This window comes from Schistocerca gregaria, chromosome 4, assembly GCF_023897955.1.
Source record: "Schistocerca gregaria isolate iqSchGreg1 chromosome 4, iqSchGreg1.2, whole genome shotgun sequence".
NCBI classification, from domain to species: Eukaryota; Metazoa; Arthropoda; class Insecta; order Orthoptera; family Acrididae; genus Schistocerca; species Schistocerca gregaria.
The window spans coordinates 255,866,171-255,875,997 of record NC_064923.1 but is presented as its reverse complement, the minus strand read 5'-3'; the positions used below and the strand labels follow the sequence as shown (position 1 = coordinate 255,875,997).

At 39.3% G+C, this 9,827-nt stretch overlaps 1 long non-coding RNA gene across 1 annotated transcript in view; it reads left to right on the top strand.

Moving 5' to 3' along the window:
• LOC126267027 (uncharacterized) overlaps positions 1-7,708 on the top strand; it is a 166,984-nt gene extending 159,276 nt beyond the window's left edge. The window contains exons 2-5 of the long non-coding RNA XR_007548957.1: positions 1,577-4,871; positions 4,978-7,043; positions 7,202-7,312; positions 7,491-7,708. This is a non-coding gene — a long non-coding RNA (uncharacterized LOC126267027). The remainder of the gene's footprint in view (positions 1-1,576; positions 4,872-4,977; positions 7,044-7,201; positions 7,313-7,490) is intronic.
• The last annotated feature ends 2,119 nt before the right edge of the window (positions 7,709-9,827 follow it).

Here is a 9,827-nt window from a genome sequence, read left to right as displayed (position 1 = left end):
ATTGATCATTAGCACATTTTCTCCCATTATATTCCATTCTTGGGAGTTTCAAACCCAACTACATTAAACACATGTTTACACAACTCATATGTATGATCTCCCACCCTGCTTGTTGTTGTTGTTCTTGTGGTCTTTGATGCAGCTCTCCATGCTATTCTATCTTGTGCAAGCTCCTTCATCTCCCAGTACCTACTGCAGCCTACATCCTTCTGAATCTGCTTAGTGTATCTATTTCTTGGTCTCCCTCTACGATTTTTACCCTCGACGGTGCCCACCAATGCTAAATTTGTGACACCTTGATGCCTCAGAACATGCCCTGCCAACCGGTCCCTTCTTCTTGTCAAGTTATGCCACAAACTTCTCTTCTCCCCTATTCTGTTCAATACCTCCACATTAGTTGTGTGGTCTACCCATCTAAGCTTCAGCATTCGTCTGTAGCACCACATTTCGAAAAGCTTATATTCTCTTCTTGTCTAAGCTATTTATCGCCCATGATTCACTTCCATACATGGCTACACTCCATACAAATACTTTCAGAAATGTCTTCCTGACACTTAAATCTATACTCGATGTTAACAAATTTCTCTTCTTCAGAAACGCTTTCCTTGCCATTGCCAGTCTACATTTTATATCCTCTCTACTTCGACCATCATCAGTTATTTTTCTCCCCAAATAGCAAAACTCCTTTACTACTTTAAATGTCTCATTTCCTAATCTAATTCCCTCAGCATCATCCGACTTAATTCGACTACATTCTATTATCCTCGTTTTGCTTTTGTTGATGTTCATCTTATATACTCTTTTCAAGACACTGTCCATTCCATTCAACTGCTCTTCCAAGTCCTTTGCTGTCTCTGCCAGAACTACAATGTCATCGGCAAACCTCAAAGTTTTTATTTCTTCTCCCTGGATTTTAATACCTATTCCGAATTTTGCTTTTGTTTCCTTTACTGCTTGCTCAATATACAGATTGTATAACATCGGGGAGAGGCTACAACTCTGTCTCACTCCCTTCTCAACCACTGCTTCCCTTTCGTGCCCCTCGACTCTTATAACTGCCATCTGGTTTCTGTACAAATTGTAAATAGCCTTTCGCTCCCTGTATTTTACCCCTGACACCTCTAGAATTTGAAAGAGAGTATTCCAGTCAACATTGTCAAAAGCTTTCTCTAAGTCTACAAATGCTGGAAACTTAGGTTTGCCTTTCTGTAATCTTTCTTCTAAGATAAGGCGTAAGGTCAGTATTGCCTCACGTGTTCCAACATTTCTACAGGAATCCAAACTGATCTCCCCCGAGGTTGGCTTCTACCTGGTTTTCCATTCGTCTGTAAAGAATTCACGTTAGTATTTTGCAGCTGTGACTTATTAAACTGATAGTTCGGTAATTTTCACATCTGTCAACGCCTGCCTTCTTTGGAATTGGAATTATTATATTCTTCTTGAAGTCTGAGGGTATTTCGCTTGTCTCATACATCTTGCTCATCAGATGGTAGAGTTTTGTCATTACTGGCTCTCCCAAGGCCATCAGTAGTTCTAATGGAATGTTGTCTACTCCCGGGGCCTTGTCTCGACTCAGGTCTTTCAGTGCTCTATCAAACTCTTCACACAGTATTGTACCTCCCATTTCATCTTCATCTACATCCTTTTCCATTTCCATAATATTGTCCTCAAGTACGTTGCCCTTGTATAGACCCTCTATATACTCCTTCCACCTTTCTGCTTTCCCTTCTTTGCTTAGAACTGGGTTTCCATCTGAGCTCTTGATTTTCATACAAGTGGTTCTCTTTTCTCTAAAGGTCTCTTTAATTTTCCTGTAGGCAGTATCTATCTTACCCCTAGTGAGATAAGCCTCTACATCCTTACATTTGTCCTCTAGCCATCCCTGCTTAGCCATTTTGCACTTCCTGTGATCTCATTTTTGAGACGTTTGTATTCCTTTTTGCCTGCTTCATTTACTGCATTTTTATATTTTCTCCTTTCATCAATTAAATTCAATATTTCTTCTGTTACCCAAGGATTTCTACTAGCCCTCGTCTTTTTAACTACTTGATCCTCTGCTGCCTTCACTACTTCATCCCTCAGAGCTACCCATTCTTCTTCTACTGTATTTCTTTCCCCCATTCCTGTCATTTGTTCCCTTATGCTCTCCCTCAAACTCTCTACAACCTCTGGTTTAGTCAGTTTATCAAAGTGCCCTGTCCTTGATTCCCCACCCTGCTTAGTGCATTTAAATTTGGCAGTATTGGTACTGTTTAGTCGCCACATCTTTTTGCTGCCGAGTGTTCTGAGAGTGGTGGGAGAAGGACATTTGCGGCTGCGGAGATGTGCTGGGAGACATTGTAATTCAGTGCCAGCAACTTGGCAAGTCCTAAAGACTGTTTGCTGTGGCATGCATTATGCACAGAACTAGCTCATATGAGGTCTGTCCAAAAGAAATTGCAATTTCTTGCCAATGGAGTGAAATGTGGTTGGCATCCCTTCGTACGCCTGTGTCTAATGTGTAACTGCCGGAAGTTTCATTGTCGTGTGTCTGTTAGTTATTGTTCAGTCGTGTACTGAGTAGAATGTTGTGTCACACACTTTGAGAATTTCGAGATAGAGTTAGTGGAGAAACGTGCCTGCATTAAAATTTTGTGTGAAAGTCAAGAAAATTTTTGCAGAGACACACCAAATGATGCAGGAAGCCCACAGTGATGAGTGCTTAAGCGGTACTCGGTGTTACGAACGGTTCACACAGTATAAAAATGGCCGGATAGAAGTTAAAGATGACACACATTCAAGATGCCCTTCAACTTCTACCGATGATGCACAAATCAGGAACGTCAATGAAACTGTGATGCTAATCGACGGCTGATTGTCCAAGAAATTGCGGAACAATGTGTGATTTCAGTTGGATCATGTCATGAAATCCTGACACTGTACCTTGCAATGCACTGTATTGCCGCCAAGTTCGTCCCATGCTCATGGGTCAAGACCAGAAAGATCTTCACCAGGCAATCTGTGAAGAGCTTTTGGACTGTGCAAGTGAGAACAAGATGTTCCGTAAGAGAATCATAGCTGGTGATGAGATGGGGTCTAGAGTTATGAGTTGAGACCAAGATTCAATCTTCACAGTGGGTCAGAAATATTTTCCAAGACCAAAAAAAGCCCATCAGGTCAGATGTCAAAGCCATGCTGATAGTTTTCTTTGACTTTGAAGGGTTAGTTCATTATGAATTCCATGCCACACGTCAGTGGTATTGTCGGGACATGTTCCACCGCCTGTGAGAAGGAAACAGCCTGAAATGTTTCTAGACTATTGGTGGCTCTTGCATCACAATAGCGCACCTACACATTCATCCATGTTGGTGCATAACTATTGCACAAAAAGCAAAATCAGTGTGCTGCTTCATCTTGCGTACTCTCCAGACCTGTCTCCTATGGATGTTATTTTTTTTTTATTTCCAAATTTGAAAACCCCATTGAAAGGACAAAGATTTGCAACAATAGGTGAGATTCAAGAAAATTTGCGATCCAGCGAGGGGCATCCCAACAGTGCTTCCGGAAGTGTAAGTGACGTTGTGAGCGGTGTATCAATTGTGGAGGAGAATATTTTGAAGGAGACCATGCACAATAAGTAAAAGGTAAGCGTTGAAGAAATTTTATGCACACAGTTCCTGAAGTTTTTGAACAGATCTTGTATAGGTCGGCAGTAGCACTGACAACAGCTGACTTCTGTAGCCACCAAACAGTAAACCGAACAGCGCGAAACTCAATCCCTGTGTTCTCAGTCTGTGATTTTCTCTTTTATTGAGCAGTGTGCTACTATGTCATGGATAAAAAAACAGTGACACAGTTGAACAACAAAGGAAAGTGAAACATTATTCAGGAAGTGTACGAAAATTCGCATATGGAGTATGCTGGTATTTCGCGAAAACGGACTCGAAGTTAGCGGGGCTCACAACTCTTAATGTCAAGCCGCCGAGGACGTCATACTCAGTGAGTAGGCCTATTCAAGACCTGAAAATGATGGCAATATATATGAGTATTGTCAAATATGTTACACACTCTGTTTGTGTTTGCACTCCGGTCACATAGCGGGAGATTCGGATGTGCCTGGGAGCATATGTATGAGCTTTTGTCTGACAAAGGAAGTTCATGGACCGAGCATGTTCGATTTTCTTTACGTATATTTATTGGATTTGAAAGTCTGTACGCAGACATCAGTTTCCTAAAGCAGTGCAACAAAAAGAAAAACGTAAAAAAGTTGCCTCCAAAAATGAGATGATACTCAACCAAAGAAATTGCAAAAAACTTTGCAGGTCTCCAGTCAATGCCACCTAGGAACAAGGAGCCTGAGACGTTACGGATAGGGGTCTGAGAAGCTAGGTACCAACACATGTGATTCGAAGCATTTCCACATTGTAGTTTGTGCTGACTGTGAGTGGTTATTTGATCTATACTCAGTTACAATGCCCCGAAGGTGTTGTATGCCGAATTGCAGGAGCAATTACGATAATGGACCTAAAGTCAGTGTATTTTATTTTCCATCTGATGAGAATTTAAGACGAAAATGGTTATCGGCCGTTCACAGACAAGACTGGACACCGAGTAAGCACTCTGTTGTAAGTATCAGTGTGTGTGTTTGGTTAGTGTGTCGTAGTTAGTTGAAATGTAGTCCAGCTGAACAAAATACAGTAAACAGAAGCATGTATTTATAATCTCATACATCATTAATTTTCGTTATATGTTTTAAAGAGAACTGTATGCTTATTTTTAGATATGTGAATTGCATTTCAACAAGGACGATATTTTAAGCAGTACCAGCATGTATGACCCGAAAACTGGTACACTCTTGACAGCACCATTGGATCGTCGGCGTTTGAGAAAAGGTGAGTTACGAAACACGCCCTTAGTAAAGTACAGTGGCATAAGAACTACCTTTCTTTCACTTGTATACTGTGAGATCGGTTTCATACTTCTTTATTAATTTTTCAGATGCTATCCCATCGAAGTTGCGTGGATGCTTATCTTGTCGAGTCATCAAACTGCAGTACGAGAGGACCCAGAAATTCATAGGGGGCGTTTAGAAAATCGTGCTCTTCAAATTGCTATCCAAGAGAGAGTGGACACACTTGCGAAAATGGTTGATGCGATATCGTTCGATAGTTTAGAACAACTGAAAATGAAGTTGAGTGAATGTTAAAAGTACAGTGACTGGGTAGTGATGAACAAATCTGACAGTGTGAGCCTAGTGTTACTAAAGCATAATCCTTACCCAAAAAATTTTTGCCACGTTGTTATAAGCAGTGGTTTATTACTTAGTGTCTTCAATAATAATATTGAAATTAAATGTATTGGAAACATGAAATTTCCCATGAAAGTAAACAACATACAGGTGGTAAGTGATGTTCTTAAGATCATTTACCTTCTGTGTAATAGTTTTGAGGCTCCTGTAGATAACATTTTGTCTTTAATTGACCAGTTATTGCAAAATTTATTAGAGAATTTGACAGGAAACGAAACTAAAATTATATTTTTGAACGAACAGATTTCATTTTTGAAGTGCAGAAGTTCAACTCAATTTAGGTATGGTACTAACTCTACGATAATGTGGTCATTATTACATTCTATTAGCCAACATGCTTACAAATTTTTGAGGAACAGTGATAGTTTTTCTATGCATAGTCCTAACACCCTTTCAAGGCTTTGTAGTACACTCTCAACAAATCCTGTCATTGAGCAACAGGGTGATCAGTTTATGAGCTACATCACATAGTAAGTAAGTACTTTACCCTCAGATGATAAAACTGTGCTCCTGTTGAAGGATGAAATTCATCTGAAGTCTCAGCTTTATTTCAAAGCTGGAAATGTTGTAGGATGTGCCTTTAACACTGACAGGTTTTTGTGTGCAACCAGTGCCTATGTTTTTATGCTTCAGAGCATGGAATCACCTTACAAAGATGTGGTGTCTATTCTGCCAGTTCATACTATTCAGGGTGGCGTTTTATTGTCTTACATTAAAGCAGTAATTCTTAAATTAGAAGCAGTTGGAATTGAGGTGGTTGATATTGTAGCAGACAATAATGCAATTAACAAGAAAGTAGTGTCTAAGTTTTTTACTCCTCCAGATGTGAAAATAAAGTATGATCACCCTGTACAATCTTCTCCAAATCACCCATTGTATTATTTTTTGGACACTGTCCATATTTTGAAGTGTATCCGCAATAACTGGTTTTAACAAAAGGAGCAGATCTTGTGTTTTCTTTACAGTTTGAAGGGAGGTTTGTCATCTGTTGGAGCACTGAAAGAATTGCACACGCAATAGAAAAGGAAAAAGACCATTTTTTTTACAAAGCACCTGGCATTCGGCACAGTTTGGTCTATCAACTACTCATATGATTTTGAACACATCCCTGTTGGTTTTTGAACATTTTGGAATAAATTCTAAGTTGATTGCTGAATGAACCATAAGTTGATTTTTGAACGCGTCCATAGTGTACGTGATGTCTCTGCCAGGGGAATCCCCGTCACATCTAGAAATAAACTTTCCTGCAGACAAAAGGGGACAGGTCTATAAGGGCTGAGCAGAATAAAGGCAAACGGGTGAATGTCAGTCACTTTCTATGCGGTTGACTGGGTTTGTAAATTATCAGTGTTGCTACAATTACTAGCAAATTCCATAGATTCAGACTACCAGAGCGGAAATAAACGACTAACAGGAATAACAGGCAACAAAGATTACGTATTATCTTCTCCGTGCAATCAAGAAAGTGAAATTTTGACAGAAAATCTTTGGCCAGATCACTACACTATAGTGATGGGCTAAACTGCGATTTTCCGATATCAGTGATTTCTGTGAATGCTACTTTTCAATATCTGCTATTCTTAACTGTGATTTGTCACAGTTAAAAGAGTTGCAGTTAAGGAACGTAGGTCGCGTATCCCTCCGCCACTGCTATTTCTGCTACTTCCGCGATTTCTGCTACTTCTGCGACTTACCACCGTATGAAAAAGTTACATCTGCCCACACAGAAAATTGCATTTCAACAAATCTGTCATTGGTAAGTAAGTTTTACGTTTGTTCTTCCGTTGGCTTTAATTATGTATTAAAGAAACAACTGTGAAAATATTAATAGTGTAATTAATATGTAAGTAGCCATACATTAGTGTAATAGTTCGTGTTTAGAAAATGAATTCTAACATATTGTTATGTTCACAGGTACCCAAACTACATTTCAGTCACTCAGTAAATTGATAACTCAAAATATCATTGTCAACAGATCTGGAGAAATTGCCACTGCATCTTTAGACTGTTTCCATCAGGCGAGAGGTTAGTTTCTAAGTGTTTCGATGGACTTAATTACTTCAGTGAGATCGCTCTTGCAAATGTGACATATACCCCATTGAGTGGCTTTCATTACAGCAAATATTAGCAATCTACTCTGTCAATTATATTGCTTGTAATTAGTGACAGCAAAAATTGTTTAATAATCCTTGTGATTTTGCAGACACAGTTCTGACTCCTGATTACTGGTTGCTGTACGTATCTATACACATCAAGGCTATTGAGAGAGACTCGTGAAGATTCAACACAGCTCTTAGAGGATTTGCAGTTTAAAAGTGACATAATTTTGAAATAAGTGTGCAGATGAGTGATTAAACTGTGTTTTATTGAAGTTGTTATACGATTTTAAAGGAATAATAAATGTTAAATACAGTGATTGAATAATGAATATCTCATTTTCCACATGTTTAAGCCTTCCTATACCCGTAATTTTCTGCCACATATTTACTGGTAAACACTAGTTGAAGAGTGACATCCCCCCCCCCCCCCCTTCTCCACAATCTTGGTGTGACACTGACCTGTAACATAGCCCGAGGTATAGAATATGCATTTCGAGGCTGTTGATATGAAAGTGGGAAGTATAGATCTTTCAGTTAAATCAGGAATAGGAATACTTGAAAGTAACACAGGAAAAGTTTACTTATGTAGGTGGTTGTAGTGTCGGCAAAAAGTTCGTGTGTGTGAAGCTGCCATGTAGAACACCAGGGGCAAAACTTTTATACCGAGTCTTGAACTGTGCCGGAATAAAAGTGAGGCATTCATATGACTCAATAATGCTGTTTTTCATTTCACTACACTTTTACAGATGTCTGAGTTCTGCTGTGTTAACATTGCAAAGTCCTGTAGACATGTGGAGTATTAACCAAAATTGTCATATTGGAATCAGAATCACATTTGTTACGTTACTTGATATTTTCAGGAGAAAAAGGCAATGTTGTTTCTTATTAATATAATACATTCAGAGTCACAGCTGTGTTTGACCAATCATAACTGATGCTGAATGTGCATGTCGTCATATAATGTGAAGGGCTTATTTCAATAGTGGTACAAGTCCATTACCTCCACTTTTCTATTAGGCTTCTGAAATTAATGATCCAAACAAACATTAATAAAGGTTCATTTCTAGCAAGAAGCCATATGCTTGAATATTTCTGGTATCTCAACTGTAGATTTTTCAGCGCTCGTTTAACTTTAGAGCTCCGTATCTCAAAATGAACAAAAATGGACTTGTACCACTAATGAAATAGTCCTTAATACGCACACACAGCACACCGATCTCGTGAGGTACAAGGCTCTTATAACGAAGTACGTACGTCGTTCAACAGATGGCACTAGGAAGAGAATGTTAACTGCGCTATTTAGTTGCTACTTGTGACTCTTAGTTGCGATTTGTCACGGAAATCGCAGTTTGACTCAGCAGCGAATAGCATAGTATGAGCTTTGCTCAACAGATGGCACTGCTAACTGCGCTTTGTAGTTACTACTTGCGACTGTTAGTTGCGACTTGTCACGGAAATCGCAGTTTAGACACGATAGTGTGTCGCAGAGATGAGCGTAGTACAAACTTTGGCCAACAGATGGCACTGTTAACTGCGCTTCTTAGTTGCTACTTGCGACTCTTGCGATTTGTCACTGAAATCGCAGAAAGCAGTATGGAATTCGTCCAACAGATGGCTTACGGCGTTTATTGTGAAATGCTACTTGCGACTGCTAACTGTGACTGAAATCGCAGTTAGATTTTGTAAAGTTGTTACTGGGATATCTGTGACTTCTAAATCACTGTGATTTCTAACAGATACGCGATTTCCTGCCCACCACTACGACACTACTAAGGGCCAGTTATACAGTCCCCGGCTAGCAGCCGCTCAATTTCTATTTTGGGAGCGCGGAAAACGTGTTGTACGAACACTTTATAACGCCTAACCGGAAAATAAATGCGGGATAACTAAACCGGCGATTGTGGCAGGGTTAGTGAAGTTAACCAGAGAATAAGTTTTAACACTGGCAGGAATAGTTACAGAATTAGTGACAAGATTGTTTGTTAGAATGAGGAAGGAGAAGAAACAGACTCTCACAAATTACGGAAGAATGTGACGATTCCAAATTTATATAAAAATTTCGTTCTCCTACTTTTCGATCTCAAGCTTCAGAAGCTAGAGAATATGAGTGAAATGTGGAACTATTTCCTAACACAAAACTTCTTGCTTTTAGTAGTCCTGGTAGGCATTTGATATTGGCACTACGTGAATTATATTACGTCGTGTTATAAAAATGACCATTTGTGTCAAAACAGTCTCGTTTATTTGGTGTCTGTAACAATTGCTGCAACATTAGGCAGGTCTCTTTCGTTTTATCTAGCAGACAGTAACAAAATACACGTAACCAGATCAAAGAGCCACACCAGTCTTGGGTACAATTTGTATTAACAGCTTTTCTAGTAGTAGACAACCTTTCATTTTTCATGTAGCAAAATGTTGAACTTCGATGAGGCAATAATCTT